Here is a 22,912-nt window from a genome sequence, read left to right on the forward strand (position 1 = left end):
GTCATTTTGTATAATGTACTAAATAAATGATAGCTAGAATCTGATTGGTTTTTCAAACCCGCAGGAAAACTCTCAGCTTGATACATTTACCCCCAGATGTCCACAAATGCCTAATTTCAAGCCAACAGCATTGATCTTAATGGGTGAAGCAGTATCAATAATTTTTTATAGGGGACAGGGTCTTTGTATAATAACGGGGAAAAAAAGTGATTCTTATACTTCAAAAAGCCCCAGCTGACTTAATCACAAAAAAAATAAGAATCTGAGCAGGAATGGCTTGTTTATATGAGGTGCTATGCTTATCTTATGCAAAGCTACATGTCAGATATTAACAGGAAATGTTGAAAAGTATGAAAATCCTTTTGCTTATGTTAACATACAGTATTTCTAATAGACAAGAGGACTGGAGATCATCATTGAGCGAGGTAAACATGTATAATGGGAATGAATTGCTTTTGGTTTTTAACATAAGTTTTTGGATCATGTTAATATTCACTGTGGATTTATGAGACAGTAGTGCAGAAATGATTTATAAGATCTGTTTATTTTCCAAAAATGTGTAATTTATACTGAGTTTTCACTTCTGCTGGAATTGGTCTGGGAGCTGACACATAACAGCATAGAGATTGTCATCTGTCATCTGCACATTCAATAACTTTGTTGCCACTGTGTTTTATTTGTTTTGTATATTTTCTATCGGCATGGGAGTATAGTTTAATGATATAGAGGTACTAGAATAAGTTTATTGCTAGGATACAGGGGCATAATCAGGATTTCTAACGGTGGGTTTCTATGACACCCTGCTGGAGAGTTTGCAAGGAGAGTGGCTATCCCCCCACACTTATCTTCTACCATCCGGCTCTGTAGATTTCAGAGGCAGACTCTTCTGTGTGCTTCTCTTATTGCCTGTACACATCAGTTGCTGCCCCTTGAAAGAGGTGGATGGGAAGTATAGTGTAAAAAGGAGGCGTAATGTATCTGTAGATCCACGGCAGTAAAGTGACTGATCCCAAGGGAGGAATCAGCTTGTGAATGATTCCCGAACCACAGGGGTGTTTCCCGGCAACTGGAAACCCACCGTAAGTGTGTGCCTGGGATAGATGCATCACTATGTGTCCTGCTAAATTTGGCAAATTTCTGTTTTCTCAAATTCATTCTGAATCCAGTAGTAAGATTTAGTAATAGCCAAAATGGCCAAGATACCGCTATGTGGATCAATATATGTTTTTCTTCTCAGTCCTTGTTCCTTGCTTGCTGTTCTTTAGCATGGAAGAATTCTGAAAGCAAACTTTTTGTTAAGACTCTTGCCTCTTTCCAAGGCAATAAATCAGCTAGATATTCACGCCAACCGTATTAAAATAATAATAATAATAATAATAATAAGATATGTTTGACATACTGAATAAAATGACTCTCCAGCGAAGTGCTAGAATCTGTAGCAGTAAGCAGGTTTGTTTCTCTTCTCTCCTGTTATATGCTCTTTGCCTACAATGTGGTACTGCCACACTGATGCGTGCACAGAAAAATTGATAACTTTGTCACTGTTCCATGCTCATTCACATCTCATATTAACATTAGGGATGTGCACCGGCCACTTTTGGTGTCTTGTGTTTTGGGTTCGGATTTGTTTCGCAAAACACCTGTCGAAAGGTTTTGGTTCGGATTTAAGGTTTTGGATTCGGATTTATTTTGAAAAAAGCATAAAAAGTTCTAAAATCAAGTTTTTGTGCTTATTTTCACTCCTATGCTATTATTAACCTCAATAACATTCAATAACAATCATTTCCACTAATTTCCAGTCTATTCTGAACACCCTCGCACCTCACAATATTGTTTTTGGTCCAAAACGTTTCACCGAGGTAGCTTTCTGGACTACATAGTGGAGTGGTCCCGTTACCCAATTTGGTACTGGGGCCACAATATATCACCCTCAACTGGTCTCAATTCCACCAAAAAAGTATCTGGACTGCGTAGTGGAGTGGTCCCCACAATATAAAAAAACCCTCAACTGGTCTGAATTCCACCAAAAAAGTATCTGGACTGCGTAGTGGAGTGGTCCCCACAATATAATAAAAAAAAAACAATTGTTCTGAATTCCACCAAGCAAGTATCTGGACTGCATAGTGGAGTGGCCCCGGTACCCAATTTGATACTGGGGCCACAATATAATATAAAAAAAAACAATTGTTCTGAATTCCACCAAACAAGTATCTGGACTGCGTAGTGGAGTGGCCCCGGTACCCAATTTGATACCGGGGCCACAATATAATAATAAAACCCTCAACTGGTCTGAATTCCAGTGCACAGATGGCGGACACCGGATGGACGTCTAAAACCAACATAGCAGTTAAGGGCGCAGTTCCTCTTTTTTGTGACTGCACAAACAATTAACGTAGTAATAGAAATGACAGTTTTGTTGTTTTTTTTAAATAGAGAAAGAAAGAAGGTAGTAATAGAAATGGCAGTTATTTATTTTTTTTTAAATAGAGAAAGAAAGAAGGTAGTAATAGAAATGGCAGTTATTCGAATCCCCAGGAGAGTCTAAGTGGGGTGAGCCACAGAGAGATTATTTCCCTCAGTTTCTCTAACAGGTTGTCAGTGTTGTGCCTCTTCTTAAAACCTGTGATACATAACTACACACACTCGGCAAAGCTTTTACAAATTATCTGCGGCACAGGAGAGTACCACTGGACTGTACTTTAATAGCAGTACCTATTATTTTTGGGTACAGCAACAGTAAATGATCGTAGTTAGACTTTTAAATAGAAGTACAAGCTAGATTTTTTTTAAATTTTGTAATATTTTTTTCCAATTATTTTTGGAAAATTTTTTATTTTTTATTTATTTTTTTTAAAATTAATTTTTATAATTTTTTTTATAAATTTAAATTTGTTTTTTTAGAACTTTTGGATAACTTGGAAATAACAATGCCCTTAGCAGAACAGACCACAGGACACAGGAAATACAGAAAGAAAGAAGGTAGCAATAGAAATGGCAGTTCCTCTTTTTTGGAACTGCACAAACAGTGATGAAAATGAAGGTGGAGCTGTTGGCATGTCACGGTCCTCTTCAGAGGACAATCTCCTGACCAGCAGGTCTTTGCACCGCTGTAGACTTGTGTCCGCCGGAAACAGAGACACAACATACGCTTTAAATTGTGGATCGAGAACGGTGGCCAGAATGTATTCCTCTGACTTTAAAAGACTGACCACCCTCGGATCCTGGCAAAGCGTACGAAGGGCTTCATCCACAAGAGCTACATGCTTGGTGGAATCGCAATGGTGTACCAGCTCCTCCCTCACTTTCTCCAGCTGCTTCTGCAAAAGCCTGATCAGGGGAATCACCTGACTCAAGCTGGCAGTGTCGGAACTGACTTCTCGTGTGGCAAGTTCAAATGGCTGCAGAACCTTGCACAATACGGAAATGATTCTCCAGTGCGCTTGACTCGGGCGCATCCCCACTCCTTTTCCTATGTCGTAGGTGGCTGTGTAGGCTTGAATGGCCTTTTGATGCTCCTCATCCTCTGCAGCATATAGAGGGTGGAGTTCTAGCACGTCACTACCTCTTGTTAATTTAGATTGCAAGGCTTGTAAATACTTTGAAGATAAAAAAAGCAGGCTGCACAGACTGTGGAGCTAGAAAGTGAAATTAAATGGACCACGTTACTTTGGTGGCTATCTATGCCCCCCTCCCGCCCTACACTTGTAGTTGAATATAAATAAAGCAGCCTGCATAGACTGTAGAACTAGAAATTCAAATATACAAAAAAAATGGACAAAGGCAGTTTGGTATCTGTCTGCATCAGATCCCCTCTCCACTAGGAGTAAAATAGAAAACTATTCAGCCGTTATATAATCTAGAATATAAATAGAAATTAAGAAAGGCAATTTGGTATCTGTCTGCATCATAATTATCAACATCCTCCTCAGCGCCAGCTACATCAATATCCTCCTCCCGGTGTACAACATTCACACCTTCATTAGCCAAATCTGTAACTGGACTGTGGGTGATCCTTCCAGCATATGCAGAGGGCGTGCTGCAAATGGTGGAAGGAGCCACCTCTTCCCGTACAGTGATGGGAAGGTCAGGCTTCGCAACCACCAACACCCTTGGACTCGCCTTGGGGATTTGTGATAATTTCTCTTTAGAAGGCAGAGTTGTTTGCTGTGTTGTTGCTGACAGCATAACTCTCTTAAATTTTTTGTAGGGGAGGGGGAGGAGGGCTTAGTTCCTTGGGTGAAGCTGAACCACTAGTCATGAACACGGACCAGGGCCTAATCCGTTCCTTGCCACTGCGTGTCGTAAATGGCATATTGGCAACTTTACGTTTCTCCTCAGATGATTTTAAGTTTCTCTTTTTGCTACTTTTACTGAACTTGGGCTTTTTGGATTTTACATGCCCTGTACTAGGAGATTGGGCATCGGGCTTGCCAGACGACGTTGATGGCATTTCATCGTCTATGTCATGACTAGTGGCAGCAGCTTTAGCATTAGGAGGAAGTGGGTCTTGATCTTTCCCTACTTTATCCTCCAAATTTTTGTTCTGCATTATATGTAGCACAAGAGAGTGTTCCCCGAAGCCACACACACTCGGCAAATCCTTTAAAAATTATATGCGGCACAGGAGAGTACCACTGGACTGGAGTTATACAGCAGTACCACTGGACTTATAGTGCAGAATCAGTAAAATTTGTAATATGGCAGTAACAACAATGGACTTATACTGCAGAATGAGTGAACTTTGTAATATTGCAGTACCACTGGACTTATACTGCAGAATGAGTGAACTTTGTAATATTGCAGTACCAATGGACTTATACTACAGAATGAGTGAAGTTTGTAATATTGCAGTACCAATGGACTTATACTGCAGAATGAGTGAACTTTGTAATATAGCAGTACCAATGGACTCATACTGCAAAATCAGTGAACTTTGTAATATAGCAGTACCACTAGACTTATACTGCTGAATCAGTGAACTTTGTAATATAGCAGTACCAATGGACTTATACTGCAGGATTGTTTTGGGATTTTTTTATTTTTTTTTTAAATTACTTTTTTGGTTATTTTTTTTATAACTTCTTTTGGAAATTTTTAATAATTTGGGAATAATGGGGAAATAACAATGCCCTTAGAAGGACAGAGCACAGGACACAGCACCACTGGACTGAACAGGACCCAGCAGCACCACTGAACTCAGAAGGACAGAGCGCAGGACACAGCACCACTGGACTGAACAGGACACAGCACAGGACCCAGCAGCACCACTGAACTCAGAAGGACAGAGCACAGGACACAGCACCACTGGACTGAACAGGACACAGCACAGGACCCAGCAGCACCACTGAACTCAGAAGGACAGAGCACAGGACACAGCACCACTGGACTGAGCAGAACACAGAGCACAGCACAGAACTGAACAGCACGAGATATAGCAGGACAGAGGACCACCTAACACACCCTCCCTCTACCCTGATCAATGCCAGAGTGAAGATGGCGGTGACTAGCGGGGAATTTATAGGATCCGAGTATCGCGAGATCCGACAGCGGGATTATGACTCAGAGCCTCGGTTTCAGTTTTGCAATTGGCGGGAATACCCGGATCCGGCTCGGATCCGTAACGTTCGGGTGGGCTCGGATTTCAGAAATCCGAGTGCGCTCATCTCTAATTAACATACACATTAAAGTCCAACCACTGGGACCACTGCATTTGGCATCGTTGGCCCACTTTGTGTTGAGATTTGGAAGTGAAGTTACATAGTTTTCAGTGATCTTAAAGTGACTTAATTTTCAATGTGTTCTGCACCACATGTTCCCAGAGAGAATCAGCCATAAGCAACAACCTTTTTTGTGTCATTTTACAAATCATCTTTAGTAAGAAGTTGTAATGTCCCATAAATATATAATAACTTCTAATTCTTCACATACCACTACACACGGAAAACATTGGATATTATATCACTTTATGTGTACAACATTGCTGACAGAACAAGATAAGTTATTATCCTACATGTACCAATAAGGACAATCAGCAATATGTTAGAAGGTAGGGGTGGTGGAATTTCTTACCACTCTTTCTAAACCTACTTACAAAAAAATAAAAGGAAGTGGTAGTGGGTAAATGTCAGTGGATACAGAATACAAAGTTAGTTTAAACCAACATACAGGAACTGAATGTGTTACTGTCAGTCTAGAGAAAGACATGTGGTCAGAGCCAATGTAAAAGGAACTTCCATGAGTCACACCATTTGAGTAATGGTGGATTTGTGCTATACTGCTGCATTTGGACAGCTCTGGTTCAGGTGATGGGATCAATATGTGCCATGAAAATCTTATTGTATATATGTAGTATTTTTCAAATACATACTTTCCCAGGATATTTAGGGGCATGTGCAGACATTTCATGTGTGTGTGAGGTGGGGGACTCTACATTCACAAAAAAAAGTAAAACTGTCAGGTAATTTTCTCTTACTGGGTCTTGAGTTTGATTCCTGACCATGGCCCTAATCTGTGTGGTATTTGTATGTTCTCCCCGTGTTTGCATGGGTTTCTTCCGGGTGCTCCGGTTTCCTCCCACGCTCCAAAAACATACTAGTAGGCTAATTGGTTGCTGACAAAATTAAAATTAGTGTGTGTATGTATGTCTGTGTGTGTGTGTAGATTAATTGGCTGCTGACAAAATTAAAACTATTGTGTGTGTGTGTGTGTGTGTGTATATATGTGTGTTATAGGGAATTTAGACTGTAAGCTCCAATGGGGCAGGGACTGATATGAGTGACAAATATTCTCTCTGAACAGGGCTGCGGAATTGGTGGCGCTATATAAATATATGTAGTTGATGATGATATATATACATAGTGTACATATAACTTAAAGACAAATAAATGAATTCCAAATATACACAGCGGGCTTGATTTAAAAAAGAGCATGGAACTTTAGCATTAATTAAAATTCCGACCATATTCAAATGCAAGTGGATCACAAGATGCGTTTCCATTTGAATATCTGTTGTAAGTACGCTCTGCCTAAATGGTAGGTGCTGTATGTTAACTGACCGAACAGACTGCAGTGTAAGCACAAGCATATGTGCACTATAATGTCACAAAAGAACACATACAAAAATATATAAAAAAATAAATGAACAACTCTAAACAGTATATACATTAATAAATATGGTCGGTTTAAAAAACAAATATTTTTTTATAATTTTTGTTTTACATTAAATACATAAATCAAGATGCTCCTAATACATACTGTACACAGGGCCACCATCAAAAATCGTGGGGCCCAGTACAATGAAGCAGGCAGGGCCCCCCCCCGATGACCCCCCCTCATGAACTAGGGCCATCTTTCCAACTGGGCACGATGGGTAGGTGGCTGGGGTCCCAGAGGGAAAGGGGGCCCAAGGCAATGAAAAAAAAATCCTGTAGAAAAAAACCCCGAAAAAAACCCTTATCTTTTGTGGTCCGTCTTCCTCCCCGGTCCTCTCTTCCATGAAGGGGGTCAGACTTAGATGATTAAAAGGTAAGTTAAGGGGGGCCCTAATAAATATATATATATATATATATATATATATATATATATATATATATATATATATAAATAAATATATGTTTTATGTAAAAAAAAAAAGGGATTATATGTATGTGTGTGTGTATATATATATATATATATATATATATATATATATATATATATATATATATATATATATATATATATATATATATATATATATCCGACTGTATCTCCAAAAGATGGATAGTTGCATCTACTATATGGGACATACTCTCTTGTTCAGCTTTACAATATCCTTATAGCATATAATTATAGATCCTTGTGAAAGTTAGTATCAATAGGCTAAAGGTATCCTTGGGTTACTATTGCTAGCTAAGTGCAAGATGCTTGGATGAACTAACTTATTTTTGTACTATGTATTTTAAATTTACTTGGCAACATGATTCTCCAGTTCTATATATGTCCAACTACATATCTGCTTGCCTCTATTTAAAATTAGCTCATGTGTCCATCTGGAAGGACATCTGACATTTGGTATAAATAATGGAAATAATAATCAGAAATTTATTTTGTTATATAAATAATCCATATCAGATGTGGGGATATTTTTTACACAATTAAGGGAACATTAGAAGTGATAAGCCAATAAATAATATCCAAAACTATTATGTATAATAATGTGAATTATGAAGGTATTTTAAGATGCAACATATTCATTTAAACTATTTGTTTATACAGCTTAAAAATAAACTGCATTTTATAAACGTTTTGGTTGACATTTTAAATTTGACATCTGTTTAAATTAATGTGTGTGTGCAAACAGTGATTATATATATATATATATATATATATATATATATATATATATATATATATATATGGTGGCAAGAGCCCGCTACTGGTGAAGCACACGCGTACAACTTCTTCCTTTTTATGGTTCTTTATTGTCAGGATGGTAATAATTGTTTGACACCGTATACTTGCACAGCAATTATGGAGACCCTAAACACTTACTATACATAGTACAGCTCTCTGTCAAGATCAGCCAGCTATCCCAGCGTTGATCTCCCTGAACAATAAAACAAGCAGGGTTTTATACCCGACACTCCTCCCACAGGCCTAGCTTGATGGACAGGTGACACACCCACCTTCTCTTTAAAAAGGATACGCCCATCCCTGGCTCTGTTTAGACTTTCAGATACACCCTGTCTGTTTGCTGAGAGGAAGCAGCTTTTTAAATCTTGTAGGTAAACCAACTTTTACTACACATATGTTTTTACCTGGTTTAATCTCCACCTAGGTACATAACTGTGCCAATGTTTTACTCTACTTCCCTGCTTTCTCTGCATATTGCCAGCTAAATGCCTCCTTTTGTTACAATATATATATATATATATATATATATATATATATATATATATAAATATTGTAACAAAACCGCACCCTTCTCCTGGCACTTTTGTCACCTTCTGTTGCAAGAACAACCAGTAGACATCAGCAACACGAAAACTTCTTTTATAAATCAAATATATTTATTGTTTTCATCACAATAAACTGCACAACTTCCGTCAGGATGACACCAGCAAGCAACTACCTTTGCCTGGTGACCCTAAACGCTAACTAGACACAGTGCAGCTCCCTACTGACTGGCCAACTAGTTCAGCGTCAGTCACCTCTGACAAGAGCACAACTCCAGGTTTAAATACACAGGTCTCCTCCCACAGGCTTGGATGACTGACAGGCGACACTCCCACCTTGTCTTTAAAGGATGGCTCCTCAGGTGTTCTGTAACGCCTAATCAGCACAGCCACCCCTATCAGCTCTGTGGATACAAACACGTTGAAGCATGCAAGTAAATCACTTTTTTACATTTACTTTACCACATGTCTCTGACCTGTACATTACTGAACTTAAGCAGAGTGCTACACCTGTATATAACTTGGTCTGCAGCCTTTTACCTGCAGACAGTTAGCACCATAGCTAATTCCACTATTAGAGGCCTGTGGAAAACCACTACCATTGCCACAATATATATATATATATATATATATATATATATATAGAGAGAGAGAGAGAGACACTTCTGGCCTTACCTCCCGCAGTGGAATGCATATGCGTTCCACCAACAGGAAGTTCGGCATTTGTAACTTCCTGTTGCGCTCCACTGCGGAAGTTAAGGCTGAAGGTACAGTCCTTCAGCCCTGGCGCCATCGCTGCTGTGTTCAGTCTGGCTGTCACAGTGACAGCCAGGCTGAAGATAGCGGGCCCCCTGGTAAGAGTGTGCCCACAGGCCCCCTGGTGAGCCCGGGCCTGGTACAAGGGTATCACCTGTACCCCCCTGATGGTGGCCCTGACTGTACATACATAGTATGTGTGTGTATATATATATATATATATATATATATATATATATATAGTACTGTACATATATAGCCTTTCCTACTTGCATGCACATGTTCTGTACTACCTAGTGACACACATACATGTACTTTTTCAAACAAAGATTAAAATAATGGAATGATTTGTATTGCTATCAGTTGAATCACCGACTTTCCTAGCAGTTTTTCTTTTACCGAAGAGGAAATACTATCATCTATGATATTTTCCCTTTACGCAACTAACATAGAACAAAGGCTAGACAGAATTAGGCACAGAAAAGTGCGGGTACACTCTTCATAAACGGCACTTTCCGTATTGAGTCAGACACAGCACCCTGCAGGATTCGAAAAATACATATGTGGAATATAAAGTCCCAGTAGAAAACACAGTAAAAAGAAAAAGTATTCCCTCATTGTTACCTATTCATAATAATAGTCATTAATGAAAAAACATTAAAATAATGTTTTTACCCCCAATGAAATACATTTATCAGGATGTTATTAATGTCTAGTGTATATAAAATGCATTTGCATAGTTACTCATGATTGCAAGGTTCAAAAAATACTGCTAACTTCTTGGTGCCAGCGTTTAGACGGGATGGGCAGGACAACTGCCTGGGTGCTGTCTCTTCTGGGGGCCCCAAGACCACTTTACCCTCTTTTATTCTGTCATTGCCACCAGATACTTGATTGAAAGGGTAGTGCAGAGACCTTTCTTTGTTAATGAAGCTTCCTTTCTTTTTATTACTGCCAGAGGTAATATCAGAAGCTCTCTGATTGCTGTGAATGACACTGAACTTCAACAAATGAAAATCAAGATGGCAACAGTAATAAACTAAAAGGGTACCAAGAACTGTCACTAACAACTAGCAGACAGCTCCCAACATTATAATTAAATAATAGTGGTGTGTGCAGATTGTGAGGTAGACTTCTACAGCAAGTTGGAGTCCACTGTATAAGCAACTTTCAGTCTGCCACTATAAGCCAATTAGAGCACTAGAAACCCAGTGATAGTTCCCAGAGCTATTCCTAGTCAGGCCCGGCGCTCCCATTAGGCAAGGTTAGGCACTTGCCTAGGGCGCCGGACTCTGGAGGGCGCCACAGAATTCTAAAATACTTTAAAACTGTGCGGCGACCGCTGACCATACCTGTCACGGTCGTCGCACAGCATTCAGATGGACGGGGAGGGGGGGAAGAGGCTATTTTGTCACCACCGCCACATCTCTGCTCCGTCTCCTCCCCTCCACTTACTAGTGTCAGTGAGTGGAGGGGAGGAGACGGAGCAGAGAGGCGGCGGTGGTAATACAAGGTAAGGAGAGGAGGGAGGAGGGCGGCGATTTTTGCGGGGGGGGGCGATTTTTGCGGGGGGGCGCCGCTTTTTTAAAAATGCCTAGGGCGCCGTGGACCCTAGCACCGGCCCTGTTCCTAGTAATGAGCAGACAGAGATGACGGTACTGAATACTTGGAGTGTTTGCAGGCCGCAAGAAATGAGGTCTGAATTGTATAATACCCAGAAGACATAGGATTTGTATTGGATACTAGTCAACAGAATGGGAACGCTGCCATCAGAACAGGGCTCTGCACTGCTTACAGTGCAGAGCCCTGTGCAGAATTGGAGTCTGTAATGTGATCTTTCCATTAGAATAAAAGGATTTAATGTACACTTACCCCCACTATTGAGATCTGCTTTGTACACTTATGACACCATGCTGGGGTATATATTATTTACTAGTTATAAGTAGATGCTTCCAAAGTATCTTTGGCTTTTCAATAATTTTATTTTTTATGCAAAATATAGCCAATGTCTTCATGCACAAATAATTTTGTGATATTGGCTATTTAACAGAGGTGGCCACATATGGGCCAATCCAGCCATTTAACCCAAGAGTCGAGCACTGGATCATTGATTAATTTGGCATACACATGGGTGGTCAAATTGTATAAGATCCAGTTGTTTAGTTCTTGGGCCGACTGAACAGATCACTTCCATCTTCGTTGGAGTGAGATTTGAAGATGACCACACAAAAGGGCTGGTAGCAGTCATATATTTTATGCAATTATAGAAACTATCTTGATATGTAGGGCCACACATGCTGTGATATTGAGCCAATTACTCAAACCCTAATACTGGGTTTGCCAGTACAATTTAAAATGCCACGCAATGTTTATTACATGTCCTTAACTTTTGTTTCTTCCAACCACTATAGTTTGTATGTACTATAGCTAGTGTTGCCTGGCCTTCAAAAAGGTTCTCATAGCTTTTAAGAAAGTGTCTAATGGTTTGTGAATCCACAGTAAAAGGTTTGTCCACTTTAGGAAATCAGCTTTGCTAGCTGGGGCTTCCCTCTCCCCTGGGTACTGCAGGTAACAGTTACGGGTGTTCTGATCCTGGGACTCATAGCAATACCTCCTTATTGCTGCAGTATTCTACTTTGTAATGAATTCTGGAGAACTAAGATTCGCAGGCCTCTGGTGGCTGGAAAAATTAAAATAACTAGTGTTAGTAAGTATAAGTGAATATGGCTCCTAATTGGATGGTCATGTTTCTCACACCCTTCTATCATTTGGTGCTTGAAATTTCACAGTTAGCTGTAGTCATATTAAGATATTGAACTCTGGGTGTGAGCCTTGGCGGCAACTGAGCCAGTGTGCATATCTACAGAGCACATGCTGTCTGCAAGGGATACCTGCAGATATCGGGGATTCCCCTATCCATTGTTAATTTCCCTGTTTTGATACCCTCTTGGGAACACTGGAGAAGACTATTAAGCCAAATATTTTCAGTATTTGCCCTCCCGAGCCTGAGACATTATCTAGGCCTTTTGGACTGCTGAATACCATCAGATTTCATCTTTGCAGATTTCTAAGTCCCAGAGGTCTCCTATAAAAACAACTAAGGGCCATGTCAACAAGGGGAATACCTCTTCTAACACAAGAATACGGGCAGAGAACATTTCCGATTCTCCAGTAGCCCAGTCATAACCTCAGAATCCAACATAATTTGAAACAGCCTGCCTTGGGTGAGCACTAATATAATAACTATTGTGCTGAATTTAAATGGAGGCCCAAAGTTATTAAGGAGACGAATATTTGGCAAAAAAATAAACTTTATCTTATTTGGAAATCCGGCAGCGTAAACATTCCCAAAAGCTGACTCCTCCTTCTGCAGGAGAATTACTGGAGCTAAGCATCCATGATCATTGTGAGATCAGGATCCAACTGTTTCCTATTTACCTTAGACAACTGGGTTAGATCATCTCCAAAACTTACCAAAAGTGTTCCAAGGAAGACAACCGGTGAACCGGCGACAGGGTCATGGGCACCCAAGGATCAATGATGTGTGTGGGGAGTGAAGGCTAACCCATCTAGTCCAGTCCCACAGAAGAGCTACTGTAGCACAAATTGCTTAAAAAAGTTAATGCTGGCTATGCTAGAACAGTGTCAGAACACACAGTGCATAACAGCTTGCTGCATACAGGGCTATGTAGCTGCAGACCAGTCAGAGTGTCATTCCTGCACCATGTTCACCATCAAAAGCACTTTCAATGGGCATGTGAGCATTAGAATTGGACCATGGAGGAATGGAAAAAGGTTCCTGGTCTGCTGAATCACATTTTCTTCTACATCATGTGGACGGCTGGATGTGCTTGCGTCGTTTACCTGGGGAAGAGATGGCACCAGGATGCACTATGGGAAGAAGGTAAGCTGGCTGAGGCAGTGTGATGCTCTGGACAGTGTCTGCTGGAAAAACTTGGCTCCTTGGGGTAAATGTATCAAGCTGAGAGTATTCTAGCGGGTTTGATAAATCAATCAGATTCTAGCTGTCATTTATTTAGTACATTCTACAAAATTATAGCTAGAATCTGATTGGCTGCTATAGGCAACATCTCCACTTTTCCAAACCCGCTGGAAAACTCTCAGCTTGATAAATTTAACCCCTGGAATTCATGTGGATGTTACTTTGACATGTACTACCTACCTAAACTTTGTTGCAGACCAAGTACACCCCTTCATGGCAACAGTATACCCTGATGGCATTGGCCTTTTTCAGCAGGATAATGCGCCCTACCACAATGCAAAAATTATTCAGGAATGGTTTGGGGAACATGACAAAGAACGATTCCGAGCCTTAGATGCCAAACTTTGCAACTTACAGGACTTAAAGGATCTCCTGCTAATGTCTTGGTGCCAGACACCACAGGACACCTTCAGAGGTGTTGTGAAGTCCATGCCTCAACTGGTCAGAGCTGTTTTGGTGGCACAAGATGGACTTGCGCAACATTAGGCAGGTGGTTTTAATGTTGTAGCTGAGCGGTGTATATCTCCTTTGTAACTGGAACTCTGATCAATCTGCATCCTATCATCTGGGCCCTTTACTAAAACCTGATTGGACATTCTAGATTTTCAGGCTTACCGCTATATCTACAGCACTCTAGGTCCCCTTGCGTGATTTAAATGTCTACAACTGTCTGCCTTGCTCTTGCAAATAGCTTTTCAGTATCTAATGTGATATTCCTTACAATTCATAAACAAATCTTTGCTGCCCACAAGTGGCTATTTGTGAATTTACAGAACCCATATTTCTAAGGAAAACAAATTAGAATATAGTTCTTCAAACAATTCCTACATGTCGTACTATAAAGTAATAACTGCTGTTAATTAATATCTGTTAGCTGAACGATACATAGGAGATTTCTTAAAATATTCTTTTCCCAACAACTAATTCTTTACTGCCAACAATGTAGATATCAATTTTGAGACAGACCTCTGCGTATCCTCAGATTTTCCATGCAGGTGAACTATTATATATATTTTACTCAAAAGTAAGGTGAAATATCCTGCTTTCTCACATCAGCAATATAACAAATAACATCCCTGACTTGAGAGGGAAAAGATCAGAATTCACATGTGTTAACAAAGAATCTTAATAAGAATAATATGCCTTCATATAAACCATACACATTTTTGAATTCTATTGCTTAAGGAAATTAAACAAATGCAGCAAAAATTTAAACACATTCTACACATTGGCCAAGATCCCAGAACCAATCTCAACATAGAGGTGTAATCCTGAGAATGCATTATTATAGTGCTAAAGAAGCAGCTCTTCAAGCTTCAAGGAAAAATAAATTGGTGACTTTTGATAACTTTCCATATCTGCCAGAACATCTCCTCCATCACTTTAGCAAAATTATGGGCTTAAAGTCATTTACCTCCATTTATGGAACAGTAATATAAAAATAAAGGTGGGGTTTTCCATTCCACATCTTACTTTGGCTTCCAGGCACACTAAGACACATACCAAGGTAAATGCCCTTCTTCCTAAGCTTGATTCTGTTCCACCAGACAACCAAAGATCAGATAAATTAATAACATCTTTTGTACAAGAGGATCCAGGGGCACGCCAAGTACCAAGCCTGTAATGTGCAACAGTGGACACATTAGCAAGGTAAAAACCTACTAACTCTGGAACTTGACAGCCAATAAATATGATGCTTATTTTTCCTGTTCCATACTTTTCATAGTAATGTATAGGGTTATTGGACCCACAATATACATGTATTATGCATACCATTATTTTGCCTCTCTTTCAGGGTTTTTTTTCCAAAGAGGAAAGAGAGGAAAAGGGACAAACAATCATATATAAATGTTTATATCACTTGTAGACTTGGGTCTTTAAGCTAATAAAGTTTCTACTAATGGTCATACTTGTTTATATTACAATGCCTTCCATGCATGTGACAAAACAAAAAGAACAGAGGAGTAGCAATTTTAGCTGCCCATCATGTCACCTTCAATCTATTGGAATCACATAAAGACAAAGAAGGTAGAGTTTTGTACAATACAACAATCTCCTATGTACTCTAGTCAACATTTATGCTCCCGATCAAAATGAACACCAATTCTTTGAGTACTTAGGAAATCTACTCTCTCAATCTAGGAAATGGGAACTTATCATGGCAAGGGACTTCAGTGCAGCAATGAGTGGTTCTTTGGATAGATTTATCGCAGTGATCAAAACTTCTGACTAAACACAGCTCCAAAAATATATTAAGACTAATTTAATATACGACTCTTGGAGAATCAAGCAGCCACTGTCTAGAGATTATACATTCTACTCAATAGTAAATAAAGCTTATTTAAGAACAGATAATGATGCTGCTCAGCTACCTTCCCTTAGCAATATATGCAGTACATTTTCACCCAATAGTCTAGTTAGATCATGCTCCTATTACAGCAGATCTTTATGATCTGGCACCTCGACCTAATCCCATGACCTCACATGTCAATGAAACATTCAAATTCAAAAGCATTTCACCTAGTACTTGGTACTAAACAACCTTCCTTTAAACTCTCGAAAACCCTTTAGGCTGCTCATAAGGCACTTTTGAGGGTACACTTAAAATAATCAAAAAGAAATATTATGGCCATTAAAAACTAACTGTAATCTAATGATCTTTCCATCTGAACTTAGTTCCAAATATATTACACCAAGTTATATAACTAAACACATTGTTCATCCTCTACAGGCACCACTAAAAAAATATTTAATTAATACATCTATATTAAAGGCTAAACTACCTAAACTCTTTTGCCAAACTGCTGAGTCCCTTAGTGAGGAGATCATGGAAGAAGAGTTATCCTTTGCTATTAAATATCAGAAAGTAGGCAATTCCCCAAGTCCAGATGGATTGTCTACAGCTTACTACAAGATATTCTCAGGTATACTATCACACCACCTGCACTCACTCCAGGCCTTTTTTCCTAGGGAGGTACTGGAGGCCCAGAGATGCTGAAGGCCCTCATTGTAGTAATACATGAAAGGGTAAAGACATATATTATTGTGCTAGTTACAGACCTATCTCTCAACTTTGATGTTAAAATATATGACAAAATTCTGGCTAACTGTCTTAATCAGGTTTTGCCATCTCTAATTCATATGATCAGGTGAGGATTCATCCCTGGGTGATAGGCCATGGACCAGACATGACTTACTATAGATTTGCTCTATATTATAATTTCTGGGAGATTCCTGCTGTGATCATGTCTCTCGATGCTGAAAATGCATTCAGTAGAATTTTATGAAAATGTAAGGTCTTGAATTTAAAAAAGAAAACTTTCTAAGAGCCGTACTTGATTTATACTCAGATTCATCAGCACTAATAATGATTGATGTTACCCTCTCAGACAGCGTTAGCACCCAAAACAGCACAAGACAAGGCTGTTTTTCTTGGACTTTACCCTGGTTATTGAATCTTTAGCCGAGGTCATTAGATTAGCACAAGGTGGGAGATAGTAATTTCAAGATCTCACTATTCACGGACAATATTCTACTAACTCTGACAAAAACTAGAATCTATAGTGAGATACAAGATTACCTACTCCAAATCAGAGGCAGTGCTCCATCATGTTTCCCTACAAGAACAAGAATACTTTAAGTTGAAAAAAAAAAAAAATTTGGAGGATTTATAACATCTACTTATGACAAATTATACTAAGAAAATTTACCCCTACTCTTTTATAAACTACAGACTGACCTGGCTACTTGGTGCTCTCTTATAATCTTGTGGCGAGGCAAGCTAATAGCAGCAATAACAACACCAGAGGGGGTGTTACACATATTAGACTTGGCACCACACATGGGTCTTCATATTAGATGTGGCACCAGATATGAGTTTGTATATTAAACCTAGCATTAGATAATGTATGTTTGACTTGGCACCAAATATGATTGTGCATATTACACTTGGAAGTACATAATACTCTGCATATTAGACTTGACAACAGATATAGGTGTATCAAAGAAATTAGTCTCTGCATATTATGTTCCTAGCATAGCATTGGGGGTTCTTCCTGACCATAATTGGTCTGGTGTGGGTCTCAGATTAAAGTTAACCTCTCTTGCCCTTTGGGTGGGTGGTTCTGTCTATTCCACCTGGAATTTGTGTGGGGTCAGAAAACTATTAGCTTCCAGTTTTCCCAGGTCAATCTGGTGTATGGTTCTGGGGTAAAATTATCTGTCCCACTGTGTCTTGACGTAATGGCTGGGGCCTTAGCTGCACACGCCTTCCTGAATACAATGGGTGATAGGATATTCAGCATGGTCCTCGCCTAATGATAGGGGCTCTACTTGCCCCACCCTTGGAGGCTCGGTGAATGGGGTATTCAGCATTAGGTTGAAGGACCGATCCATCCCCCTCTAGTGCCAAGTGGAGGAGAGGGACAAACTACTGGCTCGCAGCCAAGTGCTGTAAGCTTTATCCACTCCCACTGGTTCCTGGTGGGGTACAGACTTACAAACCCCAGAATCCAAGGTTCTCCCTGTCCCATATGGCATTAGAAAATTTAAAAGTCTAAAATGTGATGCTTGTCAATTGCCAATTACAGTTAATACTTCATGTTTATAGTGTAATAAGAAGGACATTAATATAGTCAGGAATTCACTATTCTTGCATATACCGTATTATTTAAACTGAAAGCAATTTCTAAATGTTAACTTCGATATAATTAACATTACACCTGGTTTTTAGCATAGCCACCAACTGCTCCTTTTCCATAACATGTATTGTAAACTGTAATATGCTCACTCTTGTGAATGGTATAGCCCAGACAATTCTATTTTTTTAGGATTACTCCATTGGCTGCAATGAGAAGGGGGTGTTTTGTAGAAAGGTAGCGGAATTTTTTTTAACATTCATGCAATTAAACCAAGTACAGTCCAAACAGGTCAACACATTAAAATAGGCATCTGTTTTCGAGTCACTCACTGTACCACCAAATTACAAACAAAGTAACCAGAGGAATATTGGAAGAGACTTGTTTTCATTATTTGTGTGTAGATTACAATTTATTCTACAGTTAATTTATACCAAAAAAAAAGTTGGCATTTACTAGTTTCTGCATTAAATAATTTCTTTCATTTGGAGCACCATGCCTAAATATACTAAAACACATTTCAAAATTCCCACTCTTAAACCCCCTATGTCCCTCCCTTCACTCACTGCATTGGAAGGAAGCACTCAGAAACACACGTATCTGTGTCTCTGTCAATCTTACCAAACACCAGAGATGAGTTACTGTTATTCCTTACTTATTTTTGGAGCTTTCTGCATAACCATACTTTGCTCACTCTGCCGTAGTGTCCAGGAGATTGCAAAACCCCTGGGAGAATAGGCCTGTCTCCTGGATCCCACTCACTTCCTAGTGAAGTGAGCAGGGCCTTAATTCAGTGATTTTACACGAATTGCAGTGTGATTACTTGAACATGCATCAGGGGGGATGGGGGAGGGGATCTGGCGTAACTTGCGGCACCTCGCAGCCCTGCACTTGCCACTTGGCCTCCCCTTCAGTGTCTCCTGATTTGGTAAATTGAGCATACTCACTTTGTGTTGATAGAACTTGTAGTATTACCATCGCAAGACAGTTATAACCCAGGTAATAGGAATATGGCATTCATGCACTTTACTCAAAAGTAAGTTTGTACATTATTTTCTCTATACTGTGGGGGGTATTCATTTGTCAGCGATTTTTTTTTTGACCGTGTTAAGTCATTTTAATGCTGTTATTTATAATTTTCGAGCAAGTTAACTTTACCCGCAATTCAATTCCATTTTTAATGCTACGTTTTTTTTCAAGAAACAGTCCTCTCGCGCTCCAGTAGGTCTATTGAAAGTATAGGGTGTGCGAGAGGCAGCCGCGTTAAAAGCTATTCAATTGTTTTTTAACGTGGCGGGTAAAACAGGAAAATATGCTGTTTTATCTCGCACCTCCTTGGGGTGTGTTAAAAATAAAAAACCTCTGGAAAGTATTTGAAATTATGTAAAAATGTGGAAAAAAAGTTAAACTTATGTTTATCACTAATGCCTAACTTGTGTAAGTTGATTTTCTTGTGAAAAAATAATGAAAATTATTTTTTTAAATTAAAATCTCTAATTAATTATATTTATGTATGTTTTTGGTACAAATATGAATGTAGTAATGTGTTTTAACATGGTATAGATGATTGCATGGTAAAAAATAGTTCAATTAAAAAATATGCTAAAGAAAGTACTGTAATGTAGATATTATTATTGTGTAATGCAATCTAATGTATAGAAATGTATGCAAAACCTTTTTTTTCGTGTTATACATGACCGCATTAAAAGTCCCCTTCACTCCCTTAAAATCTCGCAAACACATTTTTTAATGCACGGGGGCGGCGTTCCCTCTTTTTCAATTGAATTGCACGAGTTTTCTCAAAACGGTCGCTATTGCCGTCAAAAACCTGCAAGAGATTTTTATTTTTTTTTTACACGGCAGGGAATAAAAAAAACTCGCTAACAATTGAATACCCCCCTGTAAGTCATTTGTAGTCAGGCATTTCCTCACAAAGGGCCTGATTCATTAAGGATCTTAACTTAAGAAACTTCTTATTTCAGTCTCCTGGACAAAACCATGTTACAATGCAAGGGGTGCAAATTAGTTTTCTGTTTTGCACATAAGTTAAATACTGACTGTTTTTTCATGTAGCACACAAATACTTGGCTTATGGCTTATTTCTACATTTAAATTTAAAGTTGATATTAGCATGTTGTGTTTATATGCAATATAACATTTTTTTAGAATATCAAAAATTCTCCAAGTAAATGTAACTATAGAACAGTGGCTTTCAAATCAGGAAATTAGGCTACAGGTTTAAACCATTGAATGTAGTATGATTATTTTTACTGTTATTGATTTAGTAGGATGATCATATCATATAGTACTGTAAATTCTGTCATAGTTCAGTTAGAAAATGAAAATGAATTCAGATTCCTTAATCCTTTAGAACTCAGTTAGAATTTTAAATAAACATTGCATTTTGATTATAATAGTATATTTTGCTTACTCTATAGGATAATTCTATACTGTTATTGTTATTTACATTTAATTATTTTCTTAATTCATAACATAATGAATTCCAAACTTTACCACTAGATGGCAATAAATTAAAATTGTTTACATTTGCATATTCTTTCTATTCTAATACTTAATTCCTTTTACTGACATAAAGTAAATAATTGATAGAACAGTGTTTTTTTTCTTCATAAATAAAAACAGATGTACAATATGTTTTCAATAATGTTTCAGAATTGAATCCACAAGTGGAAAATCCGAGTAGTAACATTTCATTACTGAAATGATTGTATTATAGTAGTTATCATAACAATTATAGCACTTAAGAGGCATAAAATAAAGCTTTCTTAGAACAAAGGTAAAGAAAAATGAAAGGGGACATTACCTGTTACAGCAAGATGCTTTAATGTACTGTATAATCCGCAATACAGGTGTTTACCAACCTTTTCACTGTCATGAGACGAACTCGGCTGTGTAATTCAGATACACTGATAGTCTCTAAAGCTTGGTTCCTCCCCTTTTGGTCAGTGCTATATTATACAAACGAAGTACTGTATGACACAGAGTCTAACAACTGTGCTCTTTACTTATCGGTTTAATAAAAAGCTTTTGAGAGATGAGCTGATAACTGCAGATTCATGTGAACATTTCCTAAATGCAACGAGAATTACATATTTTTGCCACTAAATTCTTATGAGCAAAACTTAATAGGGTATTCTGTCACTGGACATACATATAACATTTTGTTTGGACCTACTTTAAAGAAAAAAAATGTTTCCGTCTCATTGGCTCTCTCTTCCTCCTTTCCATTTGTAGTAGAAATGCAATGGTTTCTTTCTTTACACTGTTTGGAGATTGGTTCACCCCAGCTCCCATAATCCTCCACCCTCACTGTGGCTCATTCATCCAACAACCCTGATTAGAGCCATATATGATTAAGCTTCTAATACTATTTACAGATAGATTTGTTCAGGGGAATTGATGAAAATGTTTTATGAAATAAATGAGATATTGATGCCTGGGACTCTGGGTGATTGCAAAATTTCAATCCCGCAGTGCAAATGTTGTTTTGTAATATCACATGGCTAATTTTGCATAAAACAGAGCGAACAGACCCGTTTTCATCAACAGGCGTATCTTCATGTCCACTCCTTGTTGAATACGGACATGCATATACCCGATGTATTTGTGTTTTGAAAACAAAACGATCATGTTCTTTTTGTGTTTGTTGAATGAATCAGGCCCTGAATGCACATTGTCTTATTCTTAAAAAATGGAAATTATTTGCATAATACTGGAAGGTTCAAAGATCAATATGGAAATTGTGTTCATGGGTAGTTTCCGTTTCTCTACTAAGGATAACACAAAGCAGTGTCTTGTCTGGACCTTTAGTACAGTTGTTTTCATTGAAAGTAATGGCTGATCTTTAGTGGTCATGTAAAAATGTGGGTCATTTTGTGAGTCCAAATAGGATGCTTCTGTTACTATGACATATACATGTTTTTTTTATAAGTAAATTGGATTAAATTGATTTAAATATGAACATATTAAGGTCAAAAACTTCCCACAATCTAATTTTGATAATTATGAATGTATAGTGATTGTTTTTCCCCAATACAGAAATAGCAGGAGCTCTAAGACGTAACACTTGTGTATTAGTGTTGGCAGGTTAGCCTTGTAAAACTAGGCACACATAAAATTGAACATGCATGGATTTGAACTAATCTTGCAGTGCAGCCAGGCACCATGTGTATTTTATGTTTCTGTGGTTAATCTGGAATGTATACAAGTAACCTGAAATTTACACTGTCCTCTCAGACATCGAGCAGTAAATATTACAGTGGCTAGAAAAAGTCTCTGTGTTGTACAGAGTGGGGATGTTTGCAATTAATAAGAATTGGTATTTTTTTCTTGGCAGCTCCATACTGAGGAGCCTTGGTTCTATTTTGCATTATTACCTGGTACCCAACTCTACGCGCCTTTCTGAAATGATGTTAGATAATTCAGGAACTAGTTATGAAATGTAGGGGGTAGAGCATCCATTTGTTAATATGTATGTAGCCCCTGGTAACTGTACATACTGGGGTTGGGTTATTTGTAGTTATTTATATATTTCACCTCTAATTTGAAGCATTGTCGTC

The 22,912-nt window shown here is 38.5% G+C and overlaps 2 protein-coding genes across 4 annotated transcripts in view; one reads left to right on the plus strand and one right to left on the minus strand.

Annotated features, from left to right (window-relative positions):
- P2RY14 (purinergic receptor P2Y14) overlaps positions 1-21,253 on the minus strand; it is a 47,350-nt gene extending 26,097 nt beyond the window's left edge. Inside the window, exon 1 of the mRNA XM_075201982.1 lies at positions 21,157-21,253. The gene's annotated coding sequence lies outside the window, so the exon portion shown is untranslated. The remainder of the gene's footprint in view (positions 1-21,156) is intronic.
- MED12L (mediator complex subunit 12L) overlaps positions 1-22,912 on the plus strand; it is a 468,926-nt gene that overhangs the window by 180,849 nt on the left and 265,165 nt on the right. The window lies entirely within an intron of this gene.

Source organism: Mixophyes fleayi, chromosome 3 (genome assembly GCF_038048845.1).
Source record: "Mixophyes fleayi isolate aMixFle1 chromosome 3, aMixFle1.hap1, whole genome shotgun sequence".
NCBI lineage: Eukaryota > Metazoa > Chordata > Amphibia > Anura > Limnodynastidae > Mixophyes > Mixophyes fleayi.